Genomic DNA, 15,273 nt, shown 5'->3' with positions numbered 1-15,273 from the left:
ATTGCACGAATAACATTCATCATTCTGATTCTAGTCAAATTCAAATCAAAAGTATCTTAACGAGACTAATTTATAGTTTCAAGTGCTCTTTGAAATCCTCCAGTGAATAATCTTCACTGTTCTGGTTAGAGAAATGTAGAAGAAAGATTTTAGTTCCATACAAGAACTATGAAATTATTTCATTTTCCATTAGGAAAGTATCTTATATTAGAGTTTTTATGATTGGACTTCTGTTTGTTTCTGTCTTAAAAACAGAATTAAGTGAACAAATTTCTCTTTAAATGAACTATTAGATGATATTTTCATAAAATATATAATTATATACACAAAGATAACACAATATGCATATTTTCCATACTGTTTTGCACATGAGATATGATTTTAAATTTTCATAAGTACACATTTAACGAAAAACAAAAAGGTTGTTCTCAGAATTTAGAGCAAGAGACACTCAAAGGCCAGAGGAAGGGGACAGAGTAAATAATAAGTTCTCTTGCAACACAAAGAAATGGATGCAAGAGGTAAATCCACGATGTAGCATGTTAGAAAAGATTTGGTGGGCTTTCCAGGAGTTCTTGATAAAATTGTTTCACCCAATGGCAGTGACAGCTGGAGAGATTTCACGGTGACCATCAGACACATCACCTTCTCATCTTTCCCAGGATTGGCCAGGGAACTTATAAAACTATTTATGAATAGCAAATATTTTTGCTTTTTCCTATGCAGGTTTGTATCAAATGTCAAGTCTTTCATATTTTTGGAGGGAAAAGATCTTCAGGCTATTTGGCAAAATCTTCCCATCTCTAAGTCCTAATTCAAATGATATAAATTCAACACTGTTGCTTAATCTTTTTTCCAACAATATGTTTTTCAGAGATGAAAACTATAAATATTTTGTAATATTTATAGAAGTCTAAATATTTAGTACATCTTTGCCAAAAGTCATTGCAATCYTCTTTGGATGTAGAAGGAAAAGGTTTCATTTTGTGGACAAAAACCCAACTGCTATTTTCCTTTGAAGTGGTAGTATGTCTTTCTTACTAGTCCATGGAGTTTTCCATGTACTACAGAGAACTTCTTATAGGCACTCCCCATCCAGAACTGGTTACATCTACTGCTATTCTCAGGAGCTGTCATCATCTGCTTAATAGCTAGAACATAAATTTAAATCAGAGGACAGGCAAACAATGAGAAATGCATGGAGGGGTTGTTAGGACCTCCAGTCTTTTAAACCTCTCTCCCAACCTAAAATAAAAGAAATTCTTGCTTATTGTTGCTGTTAGGAAAGCTGATTTCTCTTTCAGCAGAAACTCTTCTAGGATCCCATTTTAGGGCATAGTATTCCAAACTTTACTTTTAATAAGGTTTAGACTGTCCCATTGTAATAGGGAAGCAATCCCCAACGTGCCCACTCAAGGTTAGAATTTCAAAATCTTCATTAAAAATTTTGCTGTTATACCATACTGATTCATGGTACACTGCCTTTACTAATTAAATTAATAGCTACACTTGCTTACCAAAGAGATTAACTTCTGCATTGCCCTCACTAGATGGGTTAGTTGCTAGGCAGCTCTCACTGGAGGTTTGGCACAATGTTCCTTATCTCTGAGGACAAAGGCTGCTATGCATCTTTCACTAGGAGAATGAATGCTACACTGCTCTCACTAAGAGCATTCATCTCCGTCTTTATATCTCAATTGCTCTCCTTTAATTATTTTAATCACTTGGTGCATTCTAGTGTTGCAAGTCTATTTAATCTGGAGTGTATTTTGACTTATATGTTATGGAATTGCTTCCATTTTTTCTCCCTTGTCAGTTTACAGCCTCAAAATTTATTCCAAGTCACATGTGAAGGTCTTGCACACCAGAGCATGCCATCTCTGCTACTGCAGTAATATTCAGTCTGATATTTAAACCTTTCTCAATATTCTTCTATCCATTGAACTGTTCATTGTCAAATATTTATTTGTTTACCTCGTTCATTTTATTCCACACTTCAATTCATATCTGGGAAGTCACAGCTTTTATTAACAGCCTCATTGTGCCAAATCCCTAGGCAATATAAGCATCACAGTTCCACTGACTTCACTGAAGCTATGATCTACCCCACTGACAGTCTGGTCTCCTTTTTAACAGAGCAACTGGACCTCCAGGTAGCCAGACATGGGTGTATTAACTCCCTTTGCAATACCCAGATGATTTCCAAACAGATAGGATGCTGATAATGTTTCCTGGCATATTTTTCCCAGTGAATAGATCCACATACAGTCCATATTGTGCCATATCAACAGCTGGGGAAAATCAGCTTAGCTCCACAGATCTCAGCAAAGCTGAGGACATGGCTTCTAATCTCCACAGCAAACCAAACCAAAAGTAAGAACAAGTAAAATCTTCATGTTTCAGCTGCAACTAGAATTCGTTCCTGGCCTTTGTCACTTATTCTTACTCAAACAAGCATAGAGCTTAAATGTGATATATCAGTGTCATTCAGGACATGCTTCCAGTGGCTCTAGTTGTAAACTGACATAGGGATTACTGGAATGAGGGGAAGCAAATTGTGGCTGAGAAATATAGTTCTTTTTTCTGTTTATATATTACTTCTAAATTAGCCAAAGACCAATTTTTAGATTGATTCTTTAACTGATTTGCAATTTTTGTATAATGCGATAATCACGTTATGCAAATTTATGCCAGCCTGTGTTTTGCTATTTTGCTTTTTGCCAGGCTGCTCATTTTGTCCCTCTCTGAGTACTTGCTATCCACTAGGTGTTACTTAGGTAATTTAATTATTCCAGAAGCATTATGACATTTGATGGGATGATCCAAACTCTGGAGAGCCAAAAAAACCAAATAATTAATAAAATTGTCATAAAAATTTTCTTGTTCAATAAGGAAAGAATATAATTCATATTCATAATAATGAATACATGAACACAGTCAAGTTGAAACATATTTTTACAGATAATTTGTCTACCCTTTTGGCCAGTTGCAAGAATTGGCAAGGTTTCTTCCGATATATAGAGTCAATATCTGTCAGCAGCACTGGGCTTTTCAAGAATAAACAAATAATCTTATCCTATCTATGGCAAAGACAAGAAACAATAAAGACACCATTGGGAAACTTGGTCTATTCTGTCCCTGGAAAGACTAAAACTTGGAGATTTTAAGGTTGGATAAACAAAAAGGAAAGCAATAATACCTGTACAAACTGAGAAAACAAAAATATGCTTAGAAAGGAAGATCATGGTAATGTTGATTTTATAAGAATGATATATCAGGTCTTTTTTTTCCAAAAAAAGGCTAAGTGGTGGTATAAGGTGTCGTGTCAAGGATTTAGACTTTTTTTTAGTGTTTAAGAAATTGGGAGGCAAAAAATTTAAGATGTCAATTTTTTCCTGTAAAAATCAAACTGATGATGCTTCAGAGAACAGCATAAGGTAATCCCCTTGCTTGAAGGCACCTTTATTTCTTACAAAATGTCAGCTTCTTTTGACATTTCATGGAAAAATACTGAATATTCAAAAAAATCCCTGAAAATTTCCCTCTTCTGGGGCATCAGTTTGAAGCATATTCTGCTAATGATGCATTAGTTACTGGGAAATATTTGAGACTGACATGAATAATTTATACTGTAAAGTCACATACAAAAAATGTTTAAAAAAGCCTCTCTTTTTATTAATATATTAAAAGTGCCTCAGACAGATGTGTAGACATGTACAGAATAGACCACACAATTCCCGGAATCCAGGAAAGATGTTGCAATTTCTGAGAATCTCAAGTATCCAGGAGAGAGATTCTGTGGATAACACACAAAATAATAAATGGTATGTCCTGCCACTTGAGATAATTACATATCAAACTTTATGATCTATGTATGACAACTATATGATAATTATAATGACTGTAATTTTAATGATAATCCTGCAATATGCAGATTCTGGATAGATTAGTATGGCCTTCTAAATCCTCTCCTTTTGACAAAATGTTGTCTGTCTCTTTTATATACACATCCACAGCCTTTGTTGGTATTTAAGAGTTGTAGCTATGACCAAAAAAAATGCCCAAATGGCAAAGTGAACAAATTTCAGAACTGTTAATGTTCATCTGGGTTATACAACTAAACAGTTTAGAGCCACTTGACCACTAGAAATTAATAGAAAGCTGTACAATGGACCACACATATTGAAAAGTTTAGAATTTGGTATGGCAGAACTGGTCCAAGTTTTGACTTTCCAGAAAAACACTTTGAAAAGAGGCAGATATCAGACTTTGTTCTTAACTTTTCACATGTCTTTTTTTAATCAACCCTTTTGATTGTTTAATTCTTCCCAAAAGGCTTTTCCCAGAGCTGAAAGTTTGAGCACACTGACAAAGCTTGGAAACTCAAGGAACTACAGCAAGTCCACCAAAGAACCCTGAAAGAGTTTCTTCAACATCAGATCAGGTAAATTTACTTTATGACCTGGTTAAAATGCTTACTGAGAAGCTATGAACACTCTTAAAGTTCAGGAGGAATGAAAAGGTCTTGTTCCAAATAAACAAGAAAAGGTGGGATGTTAAAAAATATGCTATGCAGTACTGGGAAACTGCTGCTTGCTCTATCCCAGTAACTGCTCTAATTATTATATTATATAAGGAGCTTGATAATTTCCAATTCACCTTTTTTTTTGTTGTTTTGGATCTCTGAAAATGAGAAAACAACATATTTAAATTATGTCTGACACTAGTGCACAGAAAGGAGAAAAGTATCTCCTTTTCCAGACAGATTTAACTTCCACCCTAACAGACACTAAGAAAACATACTCTAGTATGCATGAGAGAAGGAACACTTTCTTCCCAGACCAAACCAAAGCAGTTCAGCACTACCCCACTCAAAATAGCCCCAAACTGCAAATCCAAGGAACTAACTGCTAGAATGTTTTCTGCAGAATTTCCATGAAGGATGCTAATAATATCTCCCATGAGTTTGTCTTTTAAAGAGAAAACAAGAACAGACAACATCCAGGAAAAAAGAGAGGGGGAGTGCAAGAAAGAATCTGAAGTATTATCAGCCAGTGTACTTCATGGGAAACAAATAAGTTACTGAATTTTTTTTTTAAGGAAGTTTTACCATAAACAGTCACCAAGATGAAAATGTTAGAAAGATGCACAAAAGGCATTCATGAGGATGAATTAACTTTCAGCCGAAGACTTGGATCTATACAAATAATGTCCATAAATCTCCTCCACATATCAACTGAAAAAATAAAAGTTATACAATTTGTATTATCTTCAGCAGAAAGCTCACACCATTTACTGTGGAACCCCCCAAATGTTCTGAGGCTGCCTATTATGATATCAACTGAGTTAGCGTTTTGTGTGTATTTGCATGCAGATAGTTAGAGAGAGCTCTTTCTCAGTTCCTATGCTGATCCAGCTCTACGAACCTGGGAAGAATTATTGCTGATCCAGCTCAGGCCAATGGCAATTGTGCCATTGGCTTAGATAGCCAAGATTTTATTTAAACACTTTCTAATAGAATTTTCTCTGTTTTGCTCTTGTTGCTTATCTTCACTCCAAATCACTGCTGATGTCGTTCAGATGTTTTAATGGTTACAGATTTTGGCACAGACATATTAGACCTTAAAACTCGCACTGAGAACAGATGATTATATACTTGAAAGTGCATTAGTGCAAGAAAAGTTAGCTACTTCTAACATGTTGTCAGAGAACTGTATTTTATGACACTGCCTGAAAGATTGGGCATATGCTGTCTTTTTAAGATTATGTATAGAACTTCATAAATCAAATGTCGGAGTGAAACTTTGTTTATTCTCAGTAGTATACAAGCAGATATTTTTCTAACAATATTTTACCAAATGTATCTGAACATGATGCTGACACAGTATTTCAAGGGAGTCCAGTGAGGCAAATGATGTGACAGTAAAAAGAATGTGGAATATATRTCAGAGCAAGTAATTGATGTAGCAGATAATAAAAAATAATGCAAATAGAGCTTTTACCGAGGAGAAACAGCAAGAGAAAGCTAGATTCTCAAAAATTAGTATAACACAAAAACTATATACAATCACTGCACTATGCCACTCATGGCAAGTATTGAGCCATGATGATGTACTGTGATATATGAAGGTATTTAGAAGACTTGTAAAGGTTGTTTGAAGTAAGATGAGCTTTATAAACTGGTTTATATTGTCAGTTGAAAGGCTTCTGAATCTGAAACCTCCTTAGTGTTATTACACTTGCATGATTATTACAAAAGAAGAAACAATATCCTCATCAGTTGTCCTTGTTCAAATCTTAATCATGCAAGATTACACAGAGAGAGCTTTTGCTATAGTCATTCCTGGTCTAATTCAGATTGAATATAATTTTGGAAAAACTTTCTATATTTTCCTTATTGATGTTCAGAGTGAGAATCATACTTGGATCCATTATTTTCATTTTGTTGTCACAATGATTAATCACACAGAACTTATGTCCAACTCACACCCTAAAACTCTCTGAACATTTCCAGAATTATAGTAAATAGTTCTATCAGAGACAAAAAAAAAAAAAAAGAGAGAGAGACATCCTTTTTCCCTGTGATACAGTTTTGCCACCATGGAGGCTATCAATATCATCTGAATCCCAGTCTCTGCTACTTATTATCATGGTAGCTGGACATCTCTAATACTAGCAAGATAAATCTCCAGAAAACCACTGTATTTTATAAACAAATAAAGATAACCTAGATTCGTAAGACTTCAAGTCACAAGCCTAGCAGTTCAACTACTCAGAAAAGTATAGATTCTTTTCTGTTTTTCATATAACCAAAGATAATATTTTAAAATATCTTGTATGCTGGAATTTTGTAAAATAAATACCTGACAACTTTGGTTATCTTGCCTTCTGTCCTGTCCATTTGAAGTGGGGTGAACCAAAAGGATGTTACAGGGGAAGCAAACATTTCTGGGAGACAACTTATCTTCACTGAAGGAATAAGAAAATTCACACCTTCAACAGCAAGCACTTCAAGGAATAGTGTCTTTACAGCAGAGGAGATACGACGTATCTGTAATTAGGAAGTCATTGGCAACTTCCTTATCTGTAATCCATACAAAACCTGCACAGAGAATAGTCTTATTTAGTTAGCATCCTCTTGTGTTTGGCATGGAAACCATGATATTATGAACTACTTGATTACTGAGTCACAGGAAAAACAAAATTGTCCAAATTGGGATTTTGACCAAAATATTTTTGAAAAAGTTGATCTATTAAAAACTGTCAAATTTTTATTAAACAAATTAAAAAAATCCTCCAGGTCTCAAACATTCACCCCCCGTCCACTATCCTCTTCCTTTCCCCACAAGACTGCCTTCTGAAATACTGCTGTTCTGCACTCTGGGAGCAGTAACTCGTACTTCATAACCACATTTTTCTTTAACAGCAGCCATGATAATTCATTGTTACTCTACTGTCTCTTAACAAAATGGTGCCTCCTGCCCAGAAGAGATGTGAATCAGCTAGTTCTCAGGTTCCACTAGATGTAACAGTGACCTATGAAGCTAGTTTAGACTACAGGAAATATCTTGCTTTTACTGTTATTATAATTTATAGTACAGCATCATACAAAAGCCTCAAAGTAATGGGAAACACAGAGACTCAAAGGGAGCTGTACAAAATAGATCACTGTCTAGCTACTCTATAGTGAAGTATGTGACTGAAAAACAATAAAAAGGGAGAGGAGAACAAATTATGAGTTTCACATTGGAAAAAGTAACAAATTGCTATATACACTAAATAGGATACAACTAACATAATTCAAGATTAATAAAATATAGAGTAGGTTTTCACACCAAAGCATCCATCTCTGCCCATTTTCTTTTACTCATATTCTGTAATAAAAGGCATGTTCTTCCTGTTTGGCCATTTTGTTTCTGACCTAACTGCTGCCAAACTTCATTCATTAAGAAAAAAATCCTGTTTCTTAGTAGGTTAGTACTACCTACAGAGACATACTACCTAGTCAACATTTGTAGTAGCAAATACTTGGCAATAAGAGCAACTGAGCCAGAAACATTTCAGAACCTACCTTCCTTGAACTCTAAATTTTATGCAAAAGCAACAACAGAATGAGGCTTCACTTGACTTCAAATCAAAAAGAGTGAATTGCATTATTTGAGCTCATCCTAATGTGAAGTGATTTTACTATCAGCTCTTACAAGAAATTTTGAAGGAGAGTTCACAGGTAAAGCTTATATTACAATGGGCCTCTAGCTCCTCTTTTAAGTACAAAGCTTTAAAACTGATCCCCGATTTTGGATCTACAAATGTCTAGCTTACACTACTATTTTTCAATATGCCTGGGTCTAAAAGAATAAAACCAGGATGCTATTTTTTTCCCCCACATGGAAAGCCCCTCCTTAAAATTTTGCATTAGAAGAATTATTCCTCTCAAATGCAAACTCAATTATTCATAGAGCTCTAAGCAAAACCGTACTTAGAAGAATCCCCTCGTGTCAGTCAATAGGAATACTGCAAGATTAAAACAAGCAGGATTTGGCACTGAACTTCATTGCAAGTGTATTAATTTCCCCTTCTTCACAGTTTTAAAATGGTCATGTTACCAAAAATCCTCAATTCAAAACATTTTCACACAATTATTCAAAATGTTAGATAGTTTTAGTAATTCTTAGTTTTAGATAAACAAGATTATTTAACTAAAACAATTTATACAAGTTATTTTTAGATGTCACATTTCACATAAAAGTAGCAACAGAAAATTCTCCTATTCCTTTTAATTCTGCAGAAGACTCTCAATCTCCCTGTCCTAGGAAACAGGTAAAGGAGGATATAATTCAGATGGAATAATGATATAGTGACCCATACATTTAGTAAAATAAGAGCTTAACTTTTCTTCACTGACACTGATCTATTTTACTTTCTGTTGCGACCCCTGGATCTGATGTTATTTCTTACTGCTTGACTGCATAAGTAGTTCATTTAAAAAAAATAAATATAAGGTTGAAAAGTACAATCTAACATAATCATAAATGTTGAATTAATTTTATTTCAATTTATGCCTTCTTTTTACCTCACCACTGAAAAGGGGGGAAAAAAATTGATTTTCTTACAAGCAAACAAATGTCACAGCTGCTTAGAAGCAGTTATTCACATCTTTTTGAACAGTATTTTCTATGCTCTTTGAGGACCATTAAAGATGATCTAATTTATGAATTAAAATGATTGTTATTCAGAAAGCTCCGTCCCTGTGCTATTTACAGTGTCAGACCACTCAAAGTTAACTGGTAACTGAAACTTCACAGTAACAACTGACATTTCATTTAACCTTTTTAACTAAAACAGTTTATCTCTGTGAATCACCAGTGCCATGCTGAAGCAAATCTTCATCTTGATGCTGAAATCTGAGCCTACAAAATGACACATCTGGCACTTTATGAATGATATCGCTAAGCAGTACAATCTAGAGGGAGTATCAAGTGTGTGGTGCTAATTCACAACCAGTAAGCTCAGCCTGGTGATAAAGACAGCTAAAAAACATTATTTTCTTTTATACTAACACATTAACAGGTACAAAAGCAGAGGAAATCACCCTGGAAAAAAATTTTCTTTATTGAAATTTTTAAGCAAAGACTGTTAGCACTAAAATCAGCTTATGATTTTCCATCTATAAAACTGAGACCACAAGCTACTTTAACCTTCCTCAGCCCTCTCTGATTTGAAGACAGTATCAAATACTGCGTGCATGTTCATGAAAGCAGAACAAGTTTGGACTTCCTGCTTGGGGATCACACTTGCTTCATTTTAATTAAGGAACACTTTGCCCAAGTTCCCCAGGCTAACACAAGTCTAATTGAAGTCAATACTAAGTCCAATATATTGCCATATGTGCAATCTAAATTGACATCCTAAGCTCAGCTCTAGTAAAAGAGAATACTGCGGATAGACCTAATAGAGCTGGTGAAGGTACATGAGCAGCTCACATCCCCTCAGATGTCCAACAAGCACCAGCAGGCTGTGTGGGAAACTCCAAACAGAAAAGAAAGATACAGCATCACAGGAAGTCAACTGTAGCCAAAAAGTTCAATATACGCCACTCTGGAAGAGATCTGTTAACATAAGGTGTCCATCTGTGCCAACAGCGACACTCCTGCGTTAAGTCTTCTTCTTGCCTTCCTCAACAAAGAATGCCAGAGAATCCTGAGTGATGAGACCACCTATTTCTGCACCTGGGCTTCAGGAGAGGAAGAGGTTAATTCACTTACACACAAAAACCAATAAATCCAGAATTCCCCAACTCCTCCCATTTTAGGGCAAAAAGACATAAGGGAGGACAGGAATGAGAGATTAGCTACAAAAAACACAGAAATTATGGGTTTAACCTGAATGGGTTTATAGCTTCATGAACACAGCAAACAGCTGCTTACTTAAGGAGTGCTTTACAGTGCGTCAGGTAGACAGCTCGGGGAGAGCAACAAAGGCATAAATCTGTGTTGATTTCAAACTGTCGACCCTGGAATCTAATTGAAATTTAAACAGTAGTTTAAACATTAGAAAAGATTTCCATCATCAGTCCTCAATAGTCTTAATCTCTGGAGTTTTCAAAAGAATAGACAGTGAATTGAATTAATTATTAGTCTTTCACCTTGGAGACCTGGGTACAAAGGTATGAATCAGTAATTCAGAAGATAGGAAATAAGACTGGTAGCCTCTTTTTCAGTCTCCAGTGTGCTCTAATCCCCATCACCCCTTTATTTATTTATTTATTTATTTATTTATTTATTTTTCCTATTAAGAGTAAAGATTCAAGTGGTCAGGAATGCCTGACATCTAAAGATCCTCCTTGTACTGGATGTTCATGGCTGTCAGCAAGGTTGGAGCAATGTCAGATGTGGAAAATGAAGCTCCTGACCAAAGCTGGCCTTAAGTCCATCCCAGATTTGACCAGTCTTGAACATGGGTTTGGAATCTGAAGTGGGATCCAGATAAGGAACTTGCAGGAGGCCACTATCTAACTAACATCAGTGTCAAACATCTTAAGTCCAACCTGAGGATTTCTTAAATGGGGGATGGAGTGGACAGAGGATTTTCTAAATATAAAATCTGTTTTTCTGACTGATACATCTTTTTCATAGCACCTATTTCCACAATACTAATCAAAGACAAGGTTAAATAGTGCATAAATTATCTGCAACCATTTATGTAGTAATGATGCCGTACAGCTAAGTACAGACAAGTTTTATTTATGCTTCTTCAAATGAGTGTAGAACCAATGAATATACCAATAATTGTTTCATTCATTTGCTTCTTTGAGTAAATAAGTATTTGTCCAAAAAAATATGTTTTGTTATTTGCTATTCATCCATATTTCAAATATACTTGCCTTTTTAAAATCAATTAAGGAAGCAGAAAAAGAAAGAGCTGCCAACAATACACTATACGACACAGTCAATTGCTAGAGAACATGTGAAATGCAAAAGTTAAGACTTTATAACTGTTCAATAGACAACCTTTAGGGAACTCCTCATAAAAACTGTGGCCAGTTGGCAAACAAGCCACTGATATAAACACAGGATAAATCATTAATAATTATACACAACAACTCATTCAGACTGAGTGGTCAAACATGTTTGGTTTTATTTACACTGTGGTCATATTTCCAGAGCATGGCCTAAAAGAGMCAGATCAAAATGCACCCCAGATAGGATAGAACAAACACAGATGAAAAAACCTGACCTGCAGCTATGTATGTTTATTTGTTTTATCTGGTGCTCTATTCATTTTCATCTTTTAAAAATCAAAGTAAATAATTAAAAATTGAATTGTAAAAATTGTTTTTACCCATTATGAAATAAACCATTTCCTGCAAGTTTCACACATTTTTAAGAATGATTTTCTATTTTAAGTTTACTAAAAATTGAAAGGATGGCGTTTTTAATTATATCGTAGTTTTTGTCAAACATTATTTTTAAGCAGCAGTGGCTGTATGTGGATCTACTCTTTCACGATCTGTCCTTTCCACCATGCACGACAAACGCAAAGGAAGGTATAGTAAATTTCTAGTAAGTCAGAACACATTCCCTCCAGAGTATATCAAAATGACTAACTCAGATACTTACTTAGCATCTTTGTAATACTGCCAATAATTCAGATACCATAATAAATATCTACAAATCTGGTTACTTTGCCTGAAGTTTAAAAAGAAAATAATTTAAATGTTTAGTTATCTTAACCTATCTGTTCTTCAGCTCCCAATGCACATAGCAGATGCGTATTATGTGATAGTTCCAAAAGCTCACATGATACGCAGTGTAGTCTCACGCAAAAAAAGAAAGCTGCCCAGCATAATGTCTAAGTAGTACCAGACAGTTTGCATGAGAAAATCTGGTCACACTATTCATTATGAAAACATAGCCATTAAAGACAAGAGGCTTGCAGGAACGGAGTATTGTTTGCAATACAAAGTAGGGCTGTATTTAAATAAGCACATGCCACTTGCAGGCTTGCATTTCTTGATGTAATAGCTTAGGGTCTTAATGAATGCAACACAAAGGCCAGGATCTGATTATCTAATGTTAGGTACCTATGTTGGGCATATATAAGAGTGAGATCCCTAGAGTAAAAGACACAGTGAGAAAGAGGGAAGGATGGATCACCGAAGGGCAATTCAGATCTTAGCTGGTCTGAAGCTTTGGAGATGCCAGTCTCTCCACTAGCTGTAAAGAGAGCCTAAGGCATACAAGATTTGGCACCTCGAGTAGATGGGATGAATCCACCCCTAACTATGCAAACCAAGGTAAACTTTCATAATAGGATTTACTTTTAGCATCCAAAGAAAATTTTCACCATCCCTTTCTAAGGCTTTTCACATGCAATGGCAATGTGCTTTTCTTTGCTGTTCCTTAGGTTCCTCTCTAGAAACTGTTTTCCCACGGCCAGCCTCACGAGACTGCCGTTCTCACCCGGCTTCTCTCTTGGCATGCTGAGGCACTTCTTTATTTAGAAGGACCGGACCCTTTTTACTTTCTTGTGAAATTAATTTTATAAAATAAGAACTATGTCAGTAATGTTTATGAATATGAAGCTAATGAGGAGAACACTTTTAATTCCTGAACACATCAGTAAGGGCTGAGATCACTTACCCTTCAAAATTCAGACCTCAAACTTTTCAGACCTAGAATAACTCTATAGCCTATTAGTAAGCTAAATATACCCAGGGAACAAACACATATAATATACCAGCCTTTTGTCAGAGATAACAGTCTGCACTGCTTTGATATGAACAGCACAGAGATCAGTTGTGAAGAATGTGAAACAGCTGAATTCAGCAAGAACATCCTCTATTAGGATATTTTTATTATTTATCTTTTACTCAATGTACCATCACAAGTTAGAAAATGCAGTAGCAGCAGACAAGAGCTATTTGAAATATAAACTTAAACATTGCCTGTCACATATCTGATATAGATGGATATTCAGCATTAGTATAGATTCATCAAATTAGTATTAGTCAAAGGTGCACCGGACAACACTTAAAGTCAAATAAATAGGACTACTATTATTACCGATCTTATACAGCATTGATAAAGAAAGCAAATCTGAACCACCAAAATTCACTCAAGATAAATAGGTATTAGGCAGCTAGTAAGAAAAGGAAAAAAATCTTAACAGGAATTAAATGCTGAGTAATGCCAAAAACAATTAACCATTCTGATGTCCATAAAATTTCTCCATGTACATTTGCTTTACCATTTCTTACTGTAAATAATTATGTCCCAATACATATACTTGAATTCTTAATAAGAGTTCTAGAAGAAGAAAGCAAAGAAAGGAAATCAAGAATTGTTTCTTTAGTAATTCTCTGTTTTCTTAAAGCCATGGCTCAGACTTATATATGTAAAGCAGCCAAACTAAATGATCAGCTCTAATAATCTATTGGGAACAAGACTCGTTCAAATCCCCACGACATACTGACAAAAGCTACCACCAGGCAGGTCATTCAATTCACAGGACCTTTCACCTGCATTGAAAATTTCAGAGGCAAAGGAAACAAAAAACATCAAAGTCTTTGTATTTAGTATATAGACCTTTTTGCCAGTTCAAGTTTAAGACCTTTTTAAAAATGCACTGTCAGCAGTATAGCTTTCAAGAGGAAAAYGAGGCCTTTCAAGTAGGTATCCCACTGCGGATTCTACCACTGTGCTGCCTGTGGAGTGTAAAAAACAAGGGCAAAGAAGGGACTGAAAGTCTCAAACACTCTCTTACAATGGCTTTCATCTTCTCTTCCAAATCTGTAACCTTTGAAGACAGAGGGAAACGCAGTTAATGCGTTTACAAATAGGCTGGAACCTGCTAGGTTTTGAAAGGAAACTCACAAAGGGCACAAATGTCCACTGGAATCTCATTACATTATTTAAGGGGACACTCRCAGGGCTGGCAGCCCCCCAAGTTTGACCTTTTTAATCTCATCTGTTTGAAAAGTTTATGCACTTTCTCAGATTTTTTTTTTTAATGATTCATCACTTCTCTTGCTAAAAATGAAAACAATTAAAAATATGACAGATGTATTGTAATACCAGAAAGAAGACTGTCAGAGGCAAGTTACAAAATCCATCCCTACCCCTCAAGCGTTGCAGGGAAAATACTGAAAATTCAGCTGACAAAATATCCATCACCTTGCAAATTTATCAATGCAATCTTTTATAAATGCTAAATAAGCAACAAGGAAACAAAAGGCAGCAATCCAGAACTCATGACTAAATCTGAAACGAGCCAATATGCACGAATGGTAGAAGAAAGCATATTTTGTGAAGACAATGACTGTGGATATAATGCATCAGCACACTCTGAAAATATGCAACTGAATAGAAGATGTGAAAGACTGCAAACACTGAGGAGCATATAGTATCTTGACAAGTTTCTTTAAAAACACTCTGCAGAAATAGAAAGGGGGCAGTAGAGGAACAAAGCTTCAGAAAATGGTATAATTTTGTTTCATCATATACTCCACTGAGTGTGATGTACAAACACCTTTAAAAAAAAATCTATAAAATTATTTTGCTATCTGCTTTTTTAATCCTTGTTTTTCTTTTTTGGGGTATAGGAATCTATATGGTAGCTATTTTTCTTCAATCTTGCCTGATTTTTTCATTAATTTCCAACAGTAGTGTTAATTTTGGATTTTTAATTTCTTCATACAATTTTAAAAATACAGCTCCAACCAGCAAAATTTTTTAAAAGTTTGCTTGCAAAGCCTCTAGTTTTTAAGACTAA

This window comes from Apteryx rowi, unplaced genomic scaffold (assembly GCF_003343035.1).
Source record: "Apteryx rowi isolate R43461 unplaced genomic scaffold, aptRow1 scaffold_371, whole genome shotgun sequence".
NCBI classification, from domain to species: Eukaryota; Metazoa; Chordata; class Aves; order Apterygiformes; family Apterygidae; genus Apteryx; species Apteryx rowi.
Note: the sequence above shows the minus strand (reverse complement) of the source record.